Source organism: Panthera leo, chromosome E2 (assembly GCF_018350215.1).
Source record: "Panthera leo isolate Ple1 chromosome E2, P.leo_Ple1_pat1.1, whole genome shotgun sequence".
In the NCBI taxonomy this organism is placed as follows: domain Eukaryota; kingdom Metazoa; phylum Chordata; class Mammalia; order Carnivora; family Felidae; genus Panthera; species Panthera leo.
Window position 1 is genome coordinate 27,986,399 of NC_056693.1, and position 22,582 is coordinate 28,008,980.

General features: G+C 39.8%; 1 protein-coding gene and 1 pseudogene across 7 annotated transcripts in view; one reads left to right on the plus strand and one right to left on the minus strand.

Moving 5' to 3' along the window:
• The window catches only part of TENT4B (terminal nucleotidyltransferase 4B), a 76,979-nt gene that overhangs the window by 9,578 nt on the left and 44,819 nt on the right, over positions 1-22,582 (plus strand). The window lies entirely within an intron of this gene.
• On the minus strand, positions 5,214-6,540 carry LOC122207865 (annotated as a pseudogene).

Here is a 22,582-nt window from a genome sequence, read left to right on the forward strand (position 1 = left end):
TTACCTTTAGTAGGACTCTGTGTACCTGCTATGTGTGGGCATGGTATTCCATGGATTTAATGCACCTTAATTTATTTCACTGATCCCCCCCCCCCCCCCGTTGGACATTTACTTTGTTTCCAATTTTTTGTTTTGTATAAAAATCACGCTAAAAATTTTTTTTTAATGTTTTTATTTATTTTTGAGAGAGAGACAGAGTGAGCAGGAGAGGGGCAGATAGAGAGAGGGAGACACAGAATCCAAAGCAGGCTCCGGGCTCCGACCTGTCAGCACAGAGCCTGACGCAGGGCTTGAACTCACAAGCCATGAGATATGACCTGAGCTGAAGTCTGGACGCTCAAACCGACTGAGCCACCCAGGTGGCCCTAAAAATCGCATTTTTAGATGAGCCTTTGCTCCAGACAGGATTATTTCTTTCATTTTCTACTATTTTAACCGAGATGTAATTCACATGCCATCAAATTCACCCTTTTAAGATGTACAGTTCACGGGTTTTAGAATAACACAGGATTGTATAACCATCTCTGTTACCTAATTCCAGAACATTTTCATCACCTCAGAAAGAAACCCTATACCCATTATCAGTCCCCACTCTACCTTTCACCCTCAGCCCCTGGCAAACCCATACAGACTTTCTCTCGCTATGGATTTGTTATTCTGAACATTTCATAAGAATGGAATCATGTTGGGTTGCCTTGGTGGCTCAGTCAGTGAAGTGTCCGACTCAGGATCTTGGCTCAGGTAATGATCTCACGGTTCATGGGATTGAGCCCCATGTCGGGCTCTGTGCTAACAGTGCAGAGCCTGCTCGAGTTCTCTCTCCCTCTCGCTCTGCCCCTCCCCTGCTCTCTCTCTCAAGTAAATAAACTTTAAAAAAGCCCTTAAAAAAAGGAATGGAATCATCCTATCATATGTAGCTTTTTGTGTCTAGCTGCTTTTACTTAGTGTAATGTTCTCACAGTTCGTCGTGTTGTCGCACGTGTCCGTATTTAATTCCTTCTGGTGGCTGAATTTTCCATTGTATAATACACCACATTTTGTGTGTCCATTTGTCATTTGAGGGGTAATGGGATTGTTCCCACTTTTTGGCTATTAGAAATAGCGCTGCGATGGACGTTTATATACAAGTTTGCATGTGGGCATACGTTTCTATTTCTCTTGGGTAAATACCTAGGAGTGGAATTGCTGGATCATATAAAGCAGCTGTAACATTTTTTGTTCCCACCAGCAACGTATGAAGTTCCCAGTTTCTCCATGTTTTTATCAGCTTATTTCATTATCTGTGTTTTCAATTATGACCATCCTAGTGGGTGTAAAGCAGTATGTCAGTGTGGTTTTGATTTGCATTTGCCAAAAACTAATGGTGAACATCTTTTCATGTGCTTTTATAGGCCCTTTTTTAGTTGGGTTGTCTTTTTGTTGAGTTATAAGGGTTCTTAAAATATTCTAGATACTAGACCCTTATTAGATAAATGATTTGCAGGTACTTCTCCCTTTCTGTGGATTGTCTTTTTACTTTCTTGATAGGTTCTTTGAAGTACAGGGGTTTTTGTTGTTGTTTTTTTCTATCTTATAAATTCCAGTTTATCATTTTTTTCTCTTGCTTGTGCTTTAGGTGTCATAGCCAAGAAACCACTGCCTAATCCAAGATCATGAAAATTAACCCTATGGTTTACTTCCAGGAGTCTTACAGTTTTAGCTCTTACATTTAGGTCTTTTTTTTTTTTAATTTTGTTTATTTTTTTAAAATAATCTCTCTGCTCAACATGGGGCTCAAATTCACGACCCTGAGATCAAGAGTTCCATGTTCTTTTTTTTTAAATTTTTTTTCAATGTTTATTTATTTTTGAGACACAGAGAGACAGAGCATGAACGGGGGAGGGTCAGAGAGAGGGGGACACAGAATCTGAAACAGGCTCCAGGCTCCGAGCTGTCAGCACAGAGCCCGATGCGGGGCTCAAACCCACAGACCGCGAGATCATGACCTGAGCCGAAGTTGGCCGCTTAACCGACTAAGCCACCCAGGCGCCCCAAGAGTTCCATGTTCTTAGTATTTTATTATTTTTTTGTGTCTCCCTCTCTCTATCTGCCCCTCTCCTGCTCACTCTGTCTCTCTCTCAAAAATAAATAAAAACATTAAAAAAAAATTTTTAGCGTGATTTTTATACAAAACAAAAAATTGGAAACAAAGTAAATGTCCAACGGGGGGGGGGGGGGATCAGTGAAATAAATTAAGGTGCATTAAATCCATGGAATACCATGCCCACACATAGCAGGTACACAGAGTCCTACTAAAGGTAATGAGGTATTAAAAATTGCCTTAGAAATAAATTTTAGGGTGCCTGGGTGGCTCAGCCAGTTAAGCAGCCAGTTAAGCAGCCAGAAAGCATGAGCAGGAGAGAAGGGCAGAAGAAGGGAGAAAGAATCTCAAGCAGGCTCCACACTGAGCCTGATGTGGGTTCTGCCCAGTGTGGGACCTGGGATCATGACCTGAACTGAAGTCAAGAGTTGGACACTCAACTGACTGAGCCACCCAGGCACCCTAAAGAATTGCCTGTTCTACCGACCCTCACATTTAGGTCTTAGATCCATTTTGAGTTTATCTTTTGTATATGGTGTGAGGTACAGATCCAGCTTCATTCTTTTGCCTGTGGAGATGCAGTTATCTCAGTACCATGGGTTAAAGACTATGCTTTCTGTGTGAATTGTCTTGACACATAGTTTTAGACTGGAGGGTGTTTGTATCTCGTAAGACTTTTGCACCCTTTCTTGTGGAAAGATTGGGTCAGCTGTGTGTAAGAGTCCCAGTTTCCCCTAAACCCTCCCAGTGCTAAATATTAAATTACTAGGGGCGCCTGGGTGGCTTGGTCGGTTAAGCGTCCGACTTCGGCTCAGGTCACGATCTCATGGTCCGTGAGTTCGAGCCCTGCATCGGGCTCTGTGCTGACAGCTCAGAGCCTGGAGCCTGTTTCAGATTCTGTGTCTCCCTCTCTCTCTGCCCCTCCCCTGTTCATGCTTTGTCTCTCTCTGTCTCAAAAATAAGTAAACGTTTAAAAAAAATAAAAAAAATAAATATTAAATTACTAAAACCAACATAAAGAAAACAGTTTATGCCAATTTTATAGGGGAAAATAGTATTTTACTGATGTAATTTGTATATACCTTCACATTAATTGGCTATTTATTAATTTTGTTTGAATTTCTTATTTTCCTAGCCTAGCTCTTTTTCTTTTCTTTTTTAAAATTAAAAAAAAAGATTTATTTTTGGGGAGAGTGCAAGCGGGGGAAGGTCGGCAGAGAGAAAGGGATAGAGGATCTGAAGCAGGCTCTACGCTGACAGGCTGACAGCAGTGAGCCCCATGTGGGGCTCCAGTTCATGAACTACAAGATCATGACCTGAGCTGAAGTGGGACGCTCAACCAACTGAGCCACCCAGGTGCCCCTCTTTTTTTTGTTTTGCTTTTTGTTTTGTTTTTAAAAAGCCTTAGTCACTATTGAGATCAAACTCCAAACCTACATATATTTTTTTTAATTTACATCCAAATTAGTTAGCATATAGTGCAACAATGATTTCAGTAGTAGATTCCTTAGTGCCCCTTCCCCATTTAGCCCATCCCCCTTCCCACACCCCTTCCAGCAACCCTCAGTTTGTTCTCCATATTTATGTGTCTCTTCTGTTTTGTCCCCTTCCCTGTTTTTATATTATTTCTGTTTCCCTTCCCTTATGTTCATCTGTTTTGCCTCTTAAAGTCCTCATATGAGTGAAGTCATATGATTTTTGTCTTTCTCTGACTAATTTCACTTATCATAATACCCTCCAGTTCCATCCACGTAGTTGCAAACGGCAAGATTTCATTCTTTTTGATTGCTGAGTAATACTCCATTGTATATCTATACCATATCTTCTTTATCCATTCATCCATCAATGGACATTTGGGCTCTTTCCATACTTTGGCTATTGTGGATAGTGCTGCTATAAACATGGGGGTGCATGTGTCCCTTCAAAACAGCACACCTGTATCCCTTGGATAAATGCTTAGTAGTGCAATTGCTGGGTCGTAGGGTAGTTCTATTTTAGTTTTTTGAGGAACCTCCATACTGTTTTCCAAAGTGGCTCCACCAGCTTGCATTCCCACCAACAATGCAAAAGAGATCCTCTTTCTCCACATCCTCGCCAACATCTGTTGTTGCCTGAGTTGTTAATGTGAGCCATTCTGACAGATGTAAGGTGGTATCTCATTGTGGTTTTGATTTGTATTTTCCTGATGATGAGTGACATTGAGCATTTTTTCATGTGTCGGCCATCTGGATGTCTTCCTTGGAGAAGTGTCTATTCATGTCTCTTGCCCATTTCTTCACTGGATTATTTGTTTTTTGGGTGTTGAGTTTGATCAGTTCTTTATAGATTTTGGATACTAACCCTTTATCTGACATGTCATTTGCAAATATCTTCTCCCATTCTGTTGGTTGCCTTTTAGTTTTGCTGATTGTTTCCTTCTCTGTGCAGAAGCTTTTTATTTTGATGAGGTCCCAGTAGTTCATTTTTGCTTTTGTTTCACTTGCCTCTGGCAACGTGTTAAGTAAGAAGTTGCCACAGCCAAGATCAAAGAGGTTTTTGCCTGGTTTCTCCTTGAGGATTTTGATGGCTTCCTGTCTTACACTTAGGTCTTTCATCCATTTTGAGTTTATTTTTGTGTATGGTGTAAGAAAGTGGTCCAGGTTCATTCTTCTGCATGTCGCTGTCCGGTTTTCCCAGTACCACTTGCAGAAGAGACTGTCTTTATTCCTGTTTGTCAAAGATTAGTTGGCCATATGTTTGTGGGTCCATTTCTGGGTTCTCTGTCCTGTTCCATTGATCTGAGTGTCTGTTCTTGTGTCACAGGTGCTCTTTTTAAAAAATTTTAATGTTTGTTTATTTTTGAGAGAGGGAGAGAAAGAGTGTGAGTGGGGAGGGGCAGAGAGAAAAGGAGATGGAGGATCTGAGGTGGGCTCTGTGCTGACAGTAGAGAGTGCCACGCGAAGCTGGAACTCACGAACTATTGAGATCAGGACCTGAGTTGAAGTCCGGTGCTTAACTGACTGAGCCACCCAGGCACCCATCCCTTGCCTTGCCTTGCCTTGCCTTGCCTTGCCTTGCCTTGCCTTGCCTTGCCTCCTTCCTTCCTTCCTTCCTTCCTTCCTTCCTTCCTTCCTTCCTTCCTTCTTTCCTTCCTTTCTTTTCTATCTTCCATTGAGGCATTTTATCTGTGCTTATGTATTACATCCCTAGAAAAAAAACCCCAGGATTTTCTCTTCTGTGTGTTTTCGTCCTGCTTCTTAACGGTCCATGATGCCAACTAAGGTTGCCAGTACAGTGAAACCAAACTGGTGGGACGGGAGCAAATTATTCTGGAGTTTTTCTAGATCTTTGAGTTGTGCGTCAAATCTGGGACAGATCACTTCACATTGTTTAACCTGTCTATGAGGTTCACAGCAGTTTTCCCAGCTCTGTGATCATCAGTGATTTTCAAATTTGCCATGTAATCATGCTTCATCATCACAGTTAGAAACTGGAAGATGACTTTGGAGCATGACCTAATAAGAACTTGGCGTTTGCCTGTCTTCTTAGTACTGTTGGTTCTCTGGAGCGCATCTGCTGGGACATTCATGCACACCATTATGGGGCACGGAAAGATGGCAGAAAGAGCATTGCCTACCTTTCTTTCATGTGTGTCTTATTGATTTGTAAGAGTTCTTGGTCTGTCCTATTATAAATATTTATAATTTTTAAATCTAGTTTTATGATTGTGAAATAGTTTTGCTAGGGCATGATTTATAATAAAAGCCACCCATTTTAATTGTACCATTTAGGGACTTTGGGCAAATATATATAGTTGTGTAACTATAACAATCAAGATACAGGAAGAGATACAGAACATTTCCATCACTGAAAAAGTACCCTGATGCTCTTACAGCAAGTCCCCTTACCTCATCTCTTGTCCTAAGCAACCACTTGCCTTTTTCAGGATTTCATGTAAATGAAATGGTGTATACTCTGTAGTCTTTTGTGCCTAAGTTCTGTCTCTTACCACAGCGTTTTGGAGATTCAGCCATACTGTTGTGTGTAATATTGTTGTTACTTTTTAACGTCGAGTAGTATTCCATCGTATGGATCTACCACGGTGTGTTCATCCGTTCTTCATGACCTGTAGACTTTGTAAATGTGTCCTCTGCTTTTGGTACTATATTACTTGTTGGTTTTGCCACTCATCTCTGCACAGGCCAGAACTGATCCACACGTTTTTTGGTCGGATAATCAACTGCTATGTGCAGACTATTGTGCTAGACATTTTGTGAGAAGTAATGACAGTAAAACATATTCCTTGTCTTCTGGAAAATTATGGTCTGGTTGGATAGGCAGTGCATGAGAGAGAGGTTGCTTTTGACTAGTGATGTAAGGGCAAGCTTTGAGTGGAGATTTTTGCTCATGTTTTGAAAGATCGGTTAGTTGGTAGAGGGTTGGAAAAGAAAAACTGATTGTGTAGGTTTCAAATGATAAACTCTGAAAGAGCAGGTTGGCTATACGGTATTTAGTATAACTGAGATAGTCAGCAAGCAGGCTCTACTGTAATGGTTGACCTCAACCAAAGGAATTTTGAGATCTGAAATTATTCCAGTTAATTTGGTAAAATCTACTTACTGTGGAAAATTACAAGCAATGTGGAAGTGGAGAGAATAGAATAATGAACCTCCATGTATGCATCATGCAGCTTCAGTGGTGATCAGTTGTGGACCAGCCTACTTCACCAGCACCCCCTGCATTCATTCCCACCCCACATTATTTTGGAGTGAATTCCAAGTGTCACATCATTTTGTATAATGTTTCTGTATGTGTCTCTAGATAAGGACTTAAAAAGAAACCATAGTCACAATACCATGATTACACCTAAACAAATGAACATTAATTCCTTAGTTGCATCAAATATCCAATGTTCGTGTTTCTCCAGTTGTGCCGTAAGTGTTTTTTTTAGTGGTTAAAATCAGAATCCACATGAGGTTTTGCATTGCTGTTGGTTGAAATGCCTTCATTTTTTTTTTAAGTGTTTATTTATTTTGAGAGAGTGTGTGCGCGAGTGGGGGGAGGGGCAGACAGGGAGAGAGAGAGAATCCCAAGCAGGCTCCATGCTGTCAACATAGATAGAGCCTGACGCAAGGCCTGATCCCACAAACTGTGAGATCATGACCTGAGTGGAAATCAAGAGTCCGATGCTCAGCCTGAGCCACCAAGGTGCCCTGGTTGGAATGCCTTTTGAACTACAGTGTTCTCTGCCATCTCTTTTCCCTCATTAATTTAGTTGTTGAAGAAATTGAGTTTTTCCTGTAGACTCTTCTGCTGAGTTTTGCTGATTGCATTCCTGTGGTGTTGATTTAATATGTTCCTTTGTCCCCCTGTATTTTCTATAAATTTGTAATTAGATCTAGCGGCTTATGTTTTTTTTGTTGTTTTTTTTTTTTGCAAGTATACTTCATAGATGATGATCTGTACTTTTCCCATAAGATACATAATGTCTGAGTGTCTTTCCTTTTGTGATATTAGTAGCCATTAATGATCATTGCATATATTTACTAGTTCATTATTAGGGTTGTAAAGTTGTGATATTCTCTTGAACCTTTATCAGTTGTCAGCTGGAACACCCCTAAAAGGAGGAACTTTTCCTCCTCAGCTATTAAGTTATCCTTAGGGTACAATTCTTACTGGGGACACAGGATAGGAGTGAGAAGAGGAGATATAACTTCTAACTGGTTCTGTTAATGAGCAGAGAGAAGCATGTGGGCTGCATCCAAAAAGCTGAAATGGCTTTGGGCTGACTAGTGCACGATGGGTGGAAAAAGCAGTAATTCTCCCTGTAGTGAGCTGTGCTTGGCTATTGGTCGGTGGCTGGGACTGGCCAAGGGAGCCCTTTGCCTGCAGCCATACCTGACCTTTGCTTTCAACTTGTGTTAGCTGAAGAAAACCATGGTGGATCCAGTGGCCTGTGAGCCTCTGTTTAAGGGACGGAGTTCTCACAGCCTTAATGCCAGCAACCAGGAGTAACACATTTATTTTTGCTTGAAATTAAACTTGGATTGTATTTCTTCCTCTTGTGTTAATATTCTTTTACCTTAATGTGAATCATTCCTCCCCTCAGGCTAACATAACCCATACAGCATTATAGGAAGGATTCCTATCGGTAGTAAATCAAGTGATTTTTTTTACCCCCCAATCAAATATTTATTTTCAAAGCCGCTATTTACGTATAAAAACCACATAGCAAGCATGGTGGCAGCTGTGTAAAGAAAGGGCTGCATGGCCTCTGTAAAAGAAGGTTCCAAGATGATGACCAGAACCCAACCCCCCGGTCACAGTGTGGCTTCAGCTTCCTTAGGAGTTTGTCGTAGCCCTTTCTGTGGAAGTCAGTACATAAGGTCATCTCTGAGGCCTGGGCAACATAGAGGTAGTCAAGGACTTTTCTGTCCTGAGGTAGCTGTTCCTCTATTTTTTCTCCACCACAAGGCATCTGTGTGTGTGTGTGTGTGTGTGTGTGTGTGTGTGTGTATTAGAATTTTTTTTGAGCACTTTTTTTTAATGTTTGTTTTTGAGAGAGAGCATGTTTGTGCGCATGAGTGGGGGATGGGCAGAGAGAGAGGGAGACAGAGGGTCCTAAGCAGGCTCTGCACTGTCTGCAGAACCCATCATGGGGCTTGAACCCACGAACCGCAAGGTCATGACCTGAGCCAAAGTCGGACGCTTAACCAACCGAGCCATGCAGGTGCCCCTGAACACTTTTGTATTTACAGAATAATTGAGCAGAAAGTACAGAATCCTCATGCTCCCACTCCCCCCTATTTCCATCCCATTTCTCCTATAATTACCATCTTGCGTGTTATGACTGATGAGCTGCATTATCAATGCAGTACCATTAAAGTCCATGGTTTTTTACATTAGGATTCAGTCTTTGTTTTGTACATTTTGTAGGTTTTGGCAAATGTATAATGACATGTATGCATCATCATACCATCGTACAGGGTAGTTTCAGTGTCTTAAAAATCTGTGCTTCGGGGCGCCTGGGTGGCTCAGTCAGTTGGGCGGCCGACTTCGGCTCAGGTCATGATCTCGCGGTCCGTGAGTTCGAGCCCCGCGTCGGGCTCTGTGCTGACGGCTCTGTGCTGACGGCTCGGAGCCTGGAGCCCGTTTCCGATTCTGTGTCTCCCTCTCTCTGACCCTCCCCTGTTCATGCTCTGTCTCTCTCTGTCTCAAAAATAAATAAACGTTAAAAAAAATTAAAAAAAAAAAATCTGTGCTTCATCCTCCCCTCTCTCCCTGAGCCCCACAGTCACTGATCTTTTTACTGTCTTCATAATTTTACATTTTCCAGAATGTCATGTAGTTAGAATCATGTAGTATGTGTCTGCTTTCCATTCTATGAATTCAGGTTTCCTCCATATCTTCTCCTGGCTTGATAGCTCTTTTTTTACTTTTATTTATTTATTTATTTTTTCAATGTTTTTTATTTATTTTTGGGACAGAGAGAGACAGAGCATGAACGGGGGAGGGGCAGAGAGAAAGGGAGACACAGAATCGGAAACAGGCTCCAGGCTCCGAGCCATCAGCCCAGAGCCTGACACGGGGCTCGAACTCACAGACCGCGAGATCGTGACCTGGCTGAAGTCGGACGCTTAACCGACTGCGCCACCCAGGCGCCCCTATTTATTTATTTTTTTATTGCTGAATAGTACTCCATTGTACGGATGTAATACAATTTATGTATCTAGTTACCTGTTGAAAGATAGCTTGGTTGTTCCAAGTTTTGGCAATTATGAATAAAACATCTGTATGCAGGTTTTTGTGTTTACATAAGTTTTCAGCTCATTTGAGTAAATGCCAAGGAGGAAGATTGCTGGATCTTATGGTAAGAGTGTGTTTAGTTTTTTAAGAAACTGCCAAACTGTCTTCTAAAGTGACTGTACTATTTTACATCCCCACCAGCAATGAATGAGTTTCTGCCATCCCACATATTTGCTACAGCATTCGATGTTGTCAGTGTTCTGGGTTTTGGCTAGTCTGATACGTGTGTAGTAGTGTCTCGTTTTAATTTGCAGTTCCCTAGTGACGTATGATGTCAAGTATCTTTTCACATGCTTATTTGCCTCTGTATATTCTTTGGTGAGGTGTTTGCTCGGGTCTTGTTTTTTTAAATTGGGTTATTTTCTTATTTTTGAGTTTTAAGAGTTCTTTGTGTATTTTGGATACCAGTCCTTTATCAATATGTGTTTTGTAAAAATTTTCTCTCAGTTTGTGGCTTGCCTTTTCATTCTCTTGACAGTGTCTTTTGCAAAGCACAAGTTTTTACTTTTAGTGAAATCCACCTTAGCAATACTTTCTTTCATGGATTGTGCTTTCAGTATTGTGTCAGAAAAGTCATTGCCAAACACAGGGTCACCTAGATTTTCTCTTAAGTTATGTCCTAGGAATTTTATAGTTTTGTGTTTTACATTTAGGTCTGTGATCCATTTTGAGTTCATTTTTATGAAAGGTGGAATATCAGTGTCTAGATTCATTTTTTTGCATGTGAATGTCCAGTTCTTCTGTCACCGTGCTAAAAAGACCATCTTTTCTTGCTCTTATTGCCTTTGCTCCTTTGTCAAAGATCAGTAGACTATATTTTGTGTAGGTCTCATTCTGGGCTCTCTATTCTTTTTATTTACTTGTTTTGAGAGAGAAGAAGCACAAGCAGGGGAGGAACAGAGAGAGGGAGAGAGAGAGAGAATTCCAAGCAGCTCCACATTGTCAGCACAGAGCCCAGTGTGGGGCTTGAACTCGCAAACCGTGAGATATAACCTGAGCTGAAATCAAGAGTCAGACACTTAATTGACTGAGCCACCCAGGCACTCCTGGGCTCTCTATTCTGTTCTATGATCTATTTGTCTTCTTTAGCCATACTGTTTTGATTACTTTGTTTTGTTTGATTAGTTTTATACTAAGTCTTGGAAGTCAGGTAGTGACAGCCCTCCAACTTTGTTCTTCCGTGTTGTATTGGTTATTCTGCATCTTTTCCCTTTCCATATAAATTTTAGGATCAGTTTATTGATAATACACAAAATAATCTTGCTGGAATTTTTATTGGGATTTCATTGAATCTGTAGATACAGTTGGGAAGAAATGACAGTGGCATCTTGATTCCTATCCATGTACCTGGAATTGTCTTCCATTTCTTTAGATCTTCTTTGATTTTTTTTAGAGTTTTGTGGTTTCCTTCATAGAGATCTTACACGTATGTTGTTAGATTTATACCTAAGTATTTCTGCTTTTTTTCGGATGCTAATGTAAATGGTATTGCATTTTAAATTTCAAATTCCAGTTGTTTATTGTTGGTATATAACAAAAAATAATTGAGTTTTATTAACCTTGTATCCTGAAACCTTAATGGTTTATTAATTCCAGGAATTTTTTTGTTGTTTCTTTGGGATTTTCTACATATCATCATGTCATCAGCAAACAAAGGAAGTTTTATTTTTTTCCTTCCCAATCTGTACACTTCTCTTTTCTTGTATTGTTGCATCTGGTAAGACTTCCAATATGATGTTGAATGAAAGTGGTGAGAATGAGGGGCACCTAGATGGCTCAGTCAGTTTAAGCGTCTAACTTCGGCTCAGGTCATGAACTTGTGGTTCATGAGTTTGAGCCCCACATTGGGCTCTCTGTTGACAGCTCAGAGCCTAGACCCTGCTTGGGATTCTGTGTCTTCCTCTCTCACTGTTCCTCCCCTGCTTGCTCGCTCTCTCTCTCTCAAAAATAAAGATTAAAAAAAAGTTTTTTTAAAAAAGTGGTGAGAGCAGACATCTTGCCTTGTTTCTAATCTTAGCAGGAAAGCATCTAATTTCTCATCATTAAGTATGATGTCAGCGGTAGGATTTTTGTATATGTTCTTTATCCAGTTGAGCAACTTCCCCTCTGTTTTCAGTTTGTTGAGAATTTTGATTCGGTGTTGGATTTTTTTCAAATGCTTTTTCTGTATCTATTGATAGGATTGTGGGATTTTTTTTTTTATTCTTTAGTCTATCGATGTATGGATGGATTACATAAATTTATTTTTGAATCTTGAACCAGTCTTGCATACCTGAAATAAATCCTATTTGGTTGTGGTATATAATTTTTTTTTTTTTTTTTTTTTGTACATTGTTTGATTTAGTCCACCAGTATTTTGTCCAGGATTTTTACATTTGTGTTAATGAGAGCTATTGGTCTGTAGTTTTTCTTTCTTCTAATGTGTTTGTCTGGTTTGGAGATTAGGGTAATGCTTGCCTCATAGAATAAATTAGACAGCATTTTCTCTCTTGTTTTCTGGAAGAGATTGTAGAGACTTGAGATAATTTCTTCCTTAAAGCTTTGGGAGATTTCACCAGTGAACCCATCTGTTTCCAGTTTTAAAAGGTTATTAGTTATTGATTCAGTTTCCTTACTAGATATAGGCCTATTCAGATTGTTCTTTTCACCTTGTGTAAATTCTGATAGATTGTCTCTTTCAAGGAATTGGTCTGTTTCATCTAGATTATCTAATTTGTGGGCATAGAGTTGTTCATAATAATCCTTTATTATTCTCTTAATGTCCTTGGGCTTAGTAGTAATGACCATTCTTTCATTTCTGATAATAGTAATTTGTGTCTTCTCTTTTTTTTCCTCAATTAACCTGGCTAGAGATTTATCAGTTTTATTGGTCTTTTCAAAGAATTACCTTTTGGCTTCATTGATTTTTCTCTATTGATCTTATTTTTATTGATTTCTGCTCCAGCTTTATTTATTTGCTTGCTCTTACTTTGAATTTAATTTGCTCATATTTTTCTAGTTGCATAAGGTAGAAACTTAGATTCTTAGATTTTTAGATCTGTCATCTTTTCTAATATTTGCATTCAGTGCTATAAATTTTCTCTAAGTCCTGCTTTCTCTGCATTCCGCAAGTTTTGATAAGTTGTAGTTTCATTTAGTTAGAGATAGCTCTTGAGACTTCTTCTTTGACCTATGTTTTATTTAATCTCCATGTATTGTGTTTAATCTCCAAATATTGTATTTTGGGATTTTTCAGCTATCTTTTTGTTACTGATGTCTAGTGTAATTCAAGAGCATACTTTGTACAATTTCTGTTATTTTAAATATGTGAAGGTCTGTTTTATGTTGCAGAGTGTGGTCTGCTTGCTGGCTTGCTTATTTATTTATTTATAAGAGACGCTGGTGATGTAAGGTTCTCTCATCTCTACCGTATGTGACTTCATTCAAAATGACATATGGTTAGAAAAATCAGAACGAAGCAACTCAAGTATTTGTTAATGGATGAATGGAGGAACAAATGTGGTATATACATACAATGGAATATTATTTAGCCTTAAAAAGGAAGGAAGTTCTGATATGTGCTACAACATGGATGAACCTTGATAACATGCCAAATGAAAAAAAACCCAGTCACAAAGGACAGATATTGAATGATTCAATTTTTGTGAGGTGCCTAGAGAGTAGTCTCATAGAGACCAGATAGTTGAATTATGGTTGCCAGGGGCTGCCAGGAGAAGAGAAAGGAGAATTTTAGTGTTAATGGGTACAGACTTCCACTTGGGGAAGATTGCAAAGTTCTAATCAATAAAGTGGTCTTTTAAAAAGTTCTGTAGGGATACCTGGGTGCTCCGTTGGTCAAGTGTCAGACTCTTGATCTCAGCTCAGGTCTTGATCTCAGGTTTGTGAGTAGTTCAAGCCCCACACTGAGCTCCACACTGGGTGTGGAGACTATGTAAAAAATTTTTAAAAAATAGAAAAATAATAAAAAATAAAAAGAATAAATAATAAAAGATAAATAATAAAAAGAAGGTGGATAGTAGTGATGGTCACACAACACTGTGAATGTACTTCCTGCCATAGAACTGTACACTGAAAAGTGGTTCAAATGGTAAATTTTATGTTATGTGTATTTTTTTTTTATTAAAAAAAATTTTTTTTAATGTTTATTTATTTTTGAGACAGAGAGAGACAGAGCATGAACGGGGGAGGGTCAGAGAGAGGGAGACACAGAATCTGAAACAGGCTCCAGGCTCTGAGCTGTCAGCACAGAGCCCGACGCGGGGCTCAAACTCACGGACCGTGAGATCATGACCTGAGCCGAAGTCAGTCGCTTAACCGACTGAGCCACCCAGGCGCCCTGTTATGTGTATTTTAATACAATATTTTAAAATGGAAAGATTTTTTAAAAATTAGAATGTTGCCAAGGAAAAGGTTAAAGAGTTATTTGAAAATTTTCTTTTATGCCAAATGTTTTTATTTATCTTGGGACTTATTTGACTAGTTTAATTATCTTTTCTTTTCTTTTTTTTTTTTAATGTTTACTTATTCTGAGAGAGAGAGAGAGAGAGAGAGAGAGAGTGAGTGAGTATGCAGGAGGGACAGAGAGAGAGAGAGAGAGAGAGAGAGGGAGGGAGAGAGAGAATGCTTAGCAGGGTCCGAGAGAGAGTGAGTGAGTATGCAGGAGGGACAGAGAGAGAGAGAGAGAGACAGAGAGAGAGGGAGGGAGGGAGAGAGAGAATGCTTAGCAGGCTCCGTGCTGTAGGTGCAGAGCCTAATGCAGGGCTCAAACTCATGAACCATGAGATCACGACCTGAGCCGAAACCAAGAATTGGACGCTCAGTTGACTGAGCCACCCAGACACCCCCCTAATTTTCTTTTATGGTTGATCTGATAGAACATAATTATGTTCAGTTAGGATTTCTTATGGTGTGATGAGGAATAGGATTTTTATGTAGACAAGACAGAAATGTATATATGATGAATCTGATAATTATAGAAGATATTCATGCATTTATTTAAGGACCACCCTGCTTGTGGCCTTGACTGATTTGTAGCTACTGGGATTTGAGATCAAAGGATCTTCAGAGGTCACTTATTTCAGTCCTTTTTAAAAAAGTGATCAGTTGAACCTCAGAGAGGTTAAATGACTTTACCAAGTTTCACAGCTAATGGAGTGACTTTATCTTTACCTGAAACCAGAGCTTCTTAGTCCTACTTTATAACAGGTCTCTGTGTATCAGTAGTCTGGGCCCTATCAGTCCAAACCCTGATTTGAAATAAAACCGGCGTTGGTGTCTTACCTCCTTCCCTGGCATGCCACTGTTTCTACAACCCATGCAGATAATGGTGTTCTGCTTAATGAGCTTGAGATCAGTGACTCCTAAACCAATTACTTCAAAGCAGCGTTCTCAATCTGAGGGGAAAAAATTCCTGATGCCTGGAACCCGCTCTCCGGAGATTCTGATTTAATAGGTCTGTAGGGGGGAAGGGTGGCTTTCCCATCATACTTTAAAAAATAATGATCATATTCAGCACAAGTTGAGAGGTGCTGCTTAAAGGTTCTTTTAAAGCATGGCTTCCCAAACCTGGCTGATTCCCAAATCCCTTAGGGAGCTCAGAACCCTCAGACCCCGCTGCTGTTCAAGGACTCCTTCCTGGTCCAGGAGGACTATGAGGTACTGGAAGTCCTCCGAGGCCACACTCAAGGTGGAATACTAATTTTTCTGTGTTGCTTAAAACCAGACCAAGTGAATGAAACAATTTCAGAACCATTACATGGGCAGCAGATATCATTTTAATGAAGTGAAGCTTGGCTCAGGCCTTATAATGCTGTTATTTTTTAGACTAAAAATAAAACTGCTTCTTAAAGAATTTGAGATGGTGTGTAAAATTTTAAAAAATTTGGTCTTGTACTAAAAGCACCTTTTTAAAAATATTTTTTTGTAGAGGACGGGGTCTGGGTTTGTTTTTAAGCGAGGAAGATTATATTATTGGAGGAGTATAGAGGGAAATGTTTGTGTTATTTACATGTGAAGACACTGTGCCTTCAATGCCCTTTTGCACTTAGATTCGAGCTGCCTGCGTTCATATGGATTTGAATTCCCTGAATGGAATACTAGATAAAGCACATGCAGTTTATGACCCAGAGATTTTTCTTAAATTTTAATTATATAAATGAGGCATGAATTTATTCTCCTTGTAAAAACTGAAACGTTACAGAAAAGTCGGGAGTCCCATATGACTGCCGTTCTGAGTCCTAGCCTAGTCCTAGACTAGGACTAGGATTAGGACTAGCCTAGACTAGTCCTAGTCTTCCTCAGAGATAGTGATGGTTCCCAGTGTCCTGTGGATCCTTCCAGAACTTTTCTGTATCAGGTAGACTGAGCAAAGAAAATAAATACTATTCTGTAACTTTTGCTCATTTTCATGTCCACTTCTGTGCAGCTGTATAGCTGTACCATAGTTCTTTAAGCCATTCTCCTATTGATGAACACGGAGGCCGTTCCCAGTGCTGCAGGGAGCATTCTTGTGCATGGCTCTGTGTGCACATGCGCAGTGTGATTGCTGGGGCAGGGGCTGTACGGTTCAGTGCCGAATCGTCCTCCAGCCAGGCCCTGCTGCAGGAGCTGATTGAACTGACTCAGGAGAATTTGCTGGGCGTCACTGAACTTGCAGGTATTTGAGTGAAGGCACAAAATGGCAGAGCATGTGTCAGCTTTTTGTTTGTAACTGTCATAAATACGAGGAGTATTTTGGGTTTGCCATGTAGACCCCGAATAACGTCTGCTAATAACTGTGTACCCAGTGCCAGTGTGCTGGGTGCTGACTTGGAAACATTTTGTAAAAAATGCTGAATTAGGGTAGTGATGTGAAGACAATTAACAGATAATGGTAGCCAGAATAATTGTGTCAAAACAGCAAGAAATATCAAGAGAATTTGATGTGTTCTGCATTTTCTTTGGTGCTTGCCTTTTGCAATAGCATTAGAAACTTTAGGTTGGGTATATGGTAAGTTTTCTTGTGTATTTGATCAATTTGACCATAAAATAATAACTTGGCCATTTCAAAGAAGCTTTTCATTATAAAGCGTCAACTGTTTATTAGTCTCCATAAATTCTTATTTGTGTCATTGTAAAAGATCCATTTTTAAAAATAATTTTCATCAACACAAATAGTGTTAGTGCTTCCCTTAGTTTACATTTTGCATGGTCTTTTGCATGTATTTACATAGTCTACAAATGCAGCCTTTCTTGGAGGGGGTTAATATATTTTCCTATGTGAATATACAAAGTTTTACTTTAGTTCTCCCCTATTGTTGGACTTCCAAGTCACTTTTGATTTTCTAGTGTGAAGAAAGCGCTGGAAGCATACTTGCGCGAAGTGTTGTTTGCTTTTCAGCTACTTTCTCCACCTGTGTTCCTCAAAATAAGATCGCTGGGTTTCTTCTTCTATGTTGCCAGGAAGATTGTGAGGCTAACAGTGAAGGGGGAGGAACTTTACCACTTTCTGGGGGCTACCCGGGCTCCTCTCTTCTCCCCCCAAGTAGATGAGCTTTTATCATTTTACTTATTTTTGTCTTGGTATAGGGTTGTGAGATTTTGCCCCGTGGGTTTATGGTGTTGGTGTTGGTGTTTTGACATCGGTGTCAGTGTGTTGTTTTGTCATTTTATGTTGGATTTGCACTAGTGTGTTAATGTTTTCATTTTTCTCATGCTTATCAACTCATATCTGATAGTGAGGTGATGGTGGACTTGACACCACTGACTTAGAACAGTGGCTGTTTGTCCTTGGCCAGAAGATCAGATGACTGGGAGCAAGGTAAGGTGAGGGAGTCAGCAGTTCCAGAAATGGGCGATTGTGTTGTCCAGTGAAGAAGAATGCCAAAGAATTATCTGGGTCCATGTACCTTTCCATGGAATGAGACAAAGTTCCCTAAGTAATGGGAAATTTAAGGACATGTAATATGTGTTCACTGGTAAGGAAGTTGATAGTAAAAAGAGGGTCGCCTGGGTGGCTCAGTCGGTTAAGTGTCCAGCTTTGGCTCAGGTCATGATCTTGCGGTTCATGAGTTCAAACCCTGCGTTGGGCTCTGTGCTGACAGCTCAGAGCTTGTTTCGGATTCTGTGTTTCCCTCTCTCTCTGCCCCTCCCCTGCTCACACTCTCTCTCTCAAAAATAAAGAAACATTAAAAAAATAAAAAATAAATAGATAAATAAAAGAAAGTTAATGGTAAAAAGAGGTTTCTGTTGTTTGTTTGTTTGTTTGTTTTTGTTTTTATCTTCTGTGGATGCTTTGTCTTGTGAAACCAGCAGTGCCCAGGAGGGAGCTGAGATGGGCAGGTACAGATTTGTGGACTTTGTAGTGACATGTAAGAAGCTATTGGGACTCAAGTATTAGGTAGTTTTTACATTAAAAGTTCTGAATGGCCTCAGATAAGTGGTGACCCTGGGATTTCTAGACACTTTGGGTCCTAATGTAATGTGGTCTGCAACAATTTGCCTGTTACCTTAGTCCACGTACTAACTAAAATGTTAAGTTGTTTTGATTTATTTTGGTTTGTATAAGTCATTAATTTACTGGATGTATACATCTTTTTATTGACTTACAGGTTCTTCTATTCCTCTTATGTGCATACAAATTAAGGCAGAATCTTTTTAGGGCTGTGATGGCAGCCTGTCCTGCCCCCCCTCCCCCCCCCCCCTTTTTTTTTAAATAGCAGCCTTTTTGAACTAAAAATCATACAATCATATAGTTCATCCATTGGAGATGTACACTTCAAATGGTTTTTAGTGTTTTCCCAGAGTTGTGTGCAGGCATCACCAGAATTAAGTAGAACATTTTCATTATTCCCCCCAAAGAAACCGCATATCCATTAGCAGTTATTCTCTCTCTTTCCCCAAAACTCCCCAGCCCCAGGCTGTCCGCAGTCTATTTCCTGTCCTTATAGATTTGCCTGTTCTGCACATTTCTTGTAAATGGAATCCTACAGTATATGTGGTATCTGTCCTCTTTCACTTAGCATAATGTTGTCAAGGTTCATCCATGTTGTAGCAGGTGCTGGAGCTTCATTCCTTTATGTGGCAGAGTAACATTGCATTGTGCGGATAGAGCACATTGTATTTATTCATTCATCAGTCCTGGACACTTGGGCTGTTTCCACTCTTCTGCTATTGTGAATAATGCTGCTAGGAAAGGTTTCTGTGTGGGCTGCATTTTCAGTTCTTGTGGGTAGATACCTAGGAGTTTTCCCCGTTTGGTTCTTAGTCTCATTTTGACCGGTATGCTTTCACATCTCCCATACTTGCACAGTATGAAATAGTGTTAGTAGTGAAATAGAAATAGTGTTTCAGCTACAAAGGAGGAGAAGAGACCTGGTCTGTGTGTGTGCCTGGATATGTTGGGTGGGGGCTGACTCTAGGGTTATTTCTACCCTGATCACATTTGTACAGTCTTGATATAACTGGCAAAAGTTGCAGTTGTTTTCAGTTTTTATTAATGACAGCTTTCAGATAACTCGCAGTAAGTAATGATGAAAGAGTCTTTACTGTATTGCTAGCCTGATAGGAATTTATTTGTTCGTTGGTAAAAATGGCTGCAGTTTTACTGCTAATGGGAACTAGCATTTCTTTAACTGGCAGTTGGGAGGCAGGCAAAAATCGTAGGACCAGTTGTGTGCTCAGAGTGCGAGGTAAGTCTGGCTAGTGAATGCTGATTGGCAGTTCTGATTGCTGTTGATGGCATCTTAGATCTGTGGAGAGAGAGGAGGGAAGTAGAAGGTTCTGTTGATGGTAAGTCGGCCTGTCAGTGGGCCGTCTGCTCATTTGTTGTGTAGAGCGGCTCATTATGTAACTTTTGATTCTTAGTCATTTCATATTTTTGTTATTAACTACTTTAAAGGTGTGGAGAGGATCTAAAGTAACATAATGAACCCGATTACTGGATTTAACAAATTTGACTTCTTTTTTCTTTTTCCTGCCTCTCTCCTTTTCCCCTTCTTCCCTCCGTTTTGAATTTTAAGGAATGCAACTTTTTGGATACACTTGAACATCCTTTGGTACGCCTCCCATATACCTCCCTCCTTTCTCAGGTGTAACCACTCTTGCAAGACAGGTAGATATATGTCCTTTTCATTTATGTTTTTATGCTCCTGTGTTTATGTTCCTAGCAATATATATTGATTATGTCTGTATTTTTAAACATTACATAAATAGTTCAATTTTTAATTCTAACTGTAGCAGTGTCTCTCAAATTTTCTCATTTTTGACGGAAGGCTGCCTGGTGGCTTAGTTGGTAAAGCATCTGACTCTTGATTTTGGCTCAGGCTATGATCTCATGGTTCATGAGATTGAGCCCCACATCAGGCTCTGTGCTGACAGTGTGGAGCCTGCTTGGGATTCTCTCTCTCTCCCTCTCTCTCTGACCCTCCCCTGCTCTCTCTCTCTCTCTCTCAAAATAAATAAATAAACATTAAAAGAAAACCAAAACAATATTTTTGGCACATATCTGGTGTTAAGTTTTTCTTGTGGTATGATAAAATATATATAGCATACAATTTACTTTTTTTTTAAGATTTTATTTATTTTTTTGTTTTTATTTTTATTATTTATTTTATATATATTAAAAAAATTTTTTTAACATTTATTCATGTTTTGAGAGAGAGAGAGCACAAGCAGGGGAGGGGCAGAGACAGGGGGAGACACAGAATCTGAAGCAGGCTCCAGGCTCTGAGCTGTCAGCACAGAGCCTGATGCAGGGCCCAAACTCATGAAATGAAAGATCATGACCTGAGCCAAAGTCGGATGCTTAATCCACTGAGCCACCCAGGCGCCCCTTATTTTTTTGTTTTTAAAGTTTATTTATTTTGAGAGAGAAAGAGCAGAAGCAGGGAAGAGGCAGAGAAGGAGAGAGAGAATCCCAAACAGGCTCTGTGATGTCAGTGCAGAGCCCAACGCAGGGCTCAGTCTCATGAACCGTGAGATCATGACTGAGCCGAGGTCAAGAGTAGGACACTTAAACTGAGCCACCCAGGTGCCCCTAAAGATTTTATTTTTAAGTAATCTCTACACACAATGTGTAGCTTCAGCTCATAATCCGGAGATCAAGAGTCATATGCTCTTCTGACTGAGCCAGCCAGGCGCCCCTAAAATTTACCATTTTAACTATTTTCAAGCATACAGTTCGGTAGCATTAAATACATTCACATTGTTGTGCAACCATTGCCATTATCCATTTCCAGAACTTTCTCATCATCCCAACTAGAAACTCTATACCCATTAAACAGTTATGCTCCATCCCCCCCACCCCTGCCCCCCCCAGTTGTTAGGTAACAACTAACCTCTATTCTACTTGTTCTATGAATTTGCTTATTCTAGGTACCACATATAAGGGGAATCATACAATAGTTGTCCTTTAGTTATCTGGCTTATTATTTCATTTAGTGTAATGTTTTTAAGTTTTATCCATGTTGTGGTATGTATCAGAATTTCCTTTTTATGCTAATACTCTGCAGTATAGTTATACCATATCTCATTTATCCATTTATCTGTTGATGGATATTTGCCGTGTTTCCACCTGTTGGTTATTGTGATTAATGCTTTGAACATTGGTGTATAAGTATCTTGAGTTTCTGCTTTCAGTTGTTTTGGATTTATACCTAGGAGTGGAATTGCTGGATCATATGATAATTCTATGTTTAACTTTTTGGGGAACTGCCAAACTGTTTTCCACCACAGCTAAATCATTTTATATTCCCACCAGCAGTACAGGGAAGTCCTGATTTTTTTCCACATCCTCACCAATACTTGTTATTTTCTGTTTCTTTTTTCTTTTTCCTTTTCATAATAGCTCTCCTAATGGGTTGAAATGCTTTTGATTTGTTTTTCTCAAATGGCTTATGATGTTGAGTATCTTTTCTGCTTAGTGGTCATGTGTATATCTTCTTTGAAGAAAAGCCCATTCAAATCTTTCCTCAGCACCATTTGTGGAAAAGACTGTCCTTCCCCAGTTGACTCCTCTTGGCACCCCTAGTTTAAGTTATTTTTATTGTAATGTAAAAATACACGCAAGGATGAATTTCTTACGCTTAAAAGATTTTAAAAACAAGACAGATTAACAAATTACATATAGATAAAATGACACAACCGATAAAATTAAAATCAATTTTATGGGCAGATGATGTTTTACTCAACTTGGTACACTTACTGCGACTATAGTATTATCTGCTGTGGTGTTGGGAATGCATTGGGAATTTGGGAATGCCTTTTTTACCTGGCCACCTGACTCCTCTGTTCTCTCCCCACTTTTCTCAAGTCTGAAAACAATAAAACTGTGCAGGGGTGCCATTTGACCTTTAGTTGGATATGTGCGTTATGCACTTATCAGTTCTTACTCTGTTCTTGACTATTGGTACAGACCAATTAACATCCTGTTATTTGGCCTAAGCCTCGTGGTAGGCACAACAGCACACGTGGGTCGGGAAATCCCTGGGCAGCTCTCTGTTTCCAGGGAAGCGTCTGGATGATCCAGAACAGGCTTATGCTAATGTTTTTAGGGTAATATTAAAATGAAAACACACAATTTAAAAATTCTCACAGAGAGTGTATAGACTGGGAGAAGTATCCGCAGACCTGGTTTGAGACGCACTTCTCAGTGTTTGACAAACACTGTTTTATTTCCTCTGCTGCTGGTGAATTTAATTTTTCCCCCTCAAGTTTAAACAATTAAGGTAGGGATCCTGA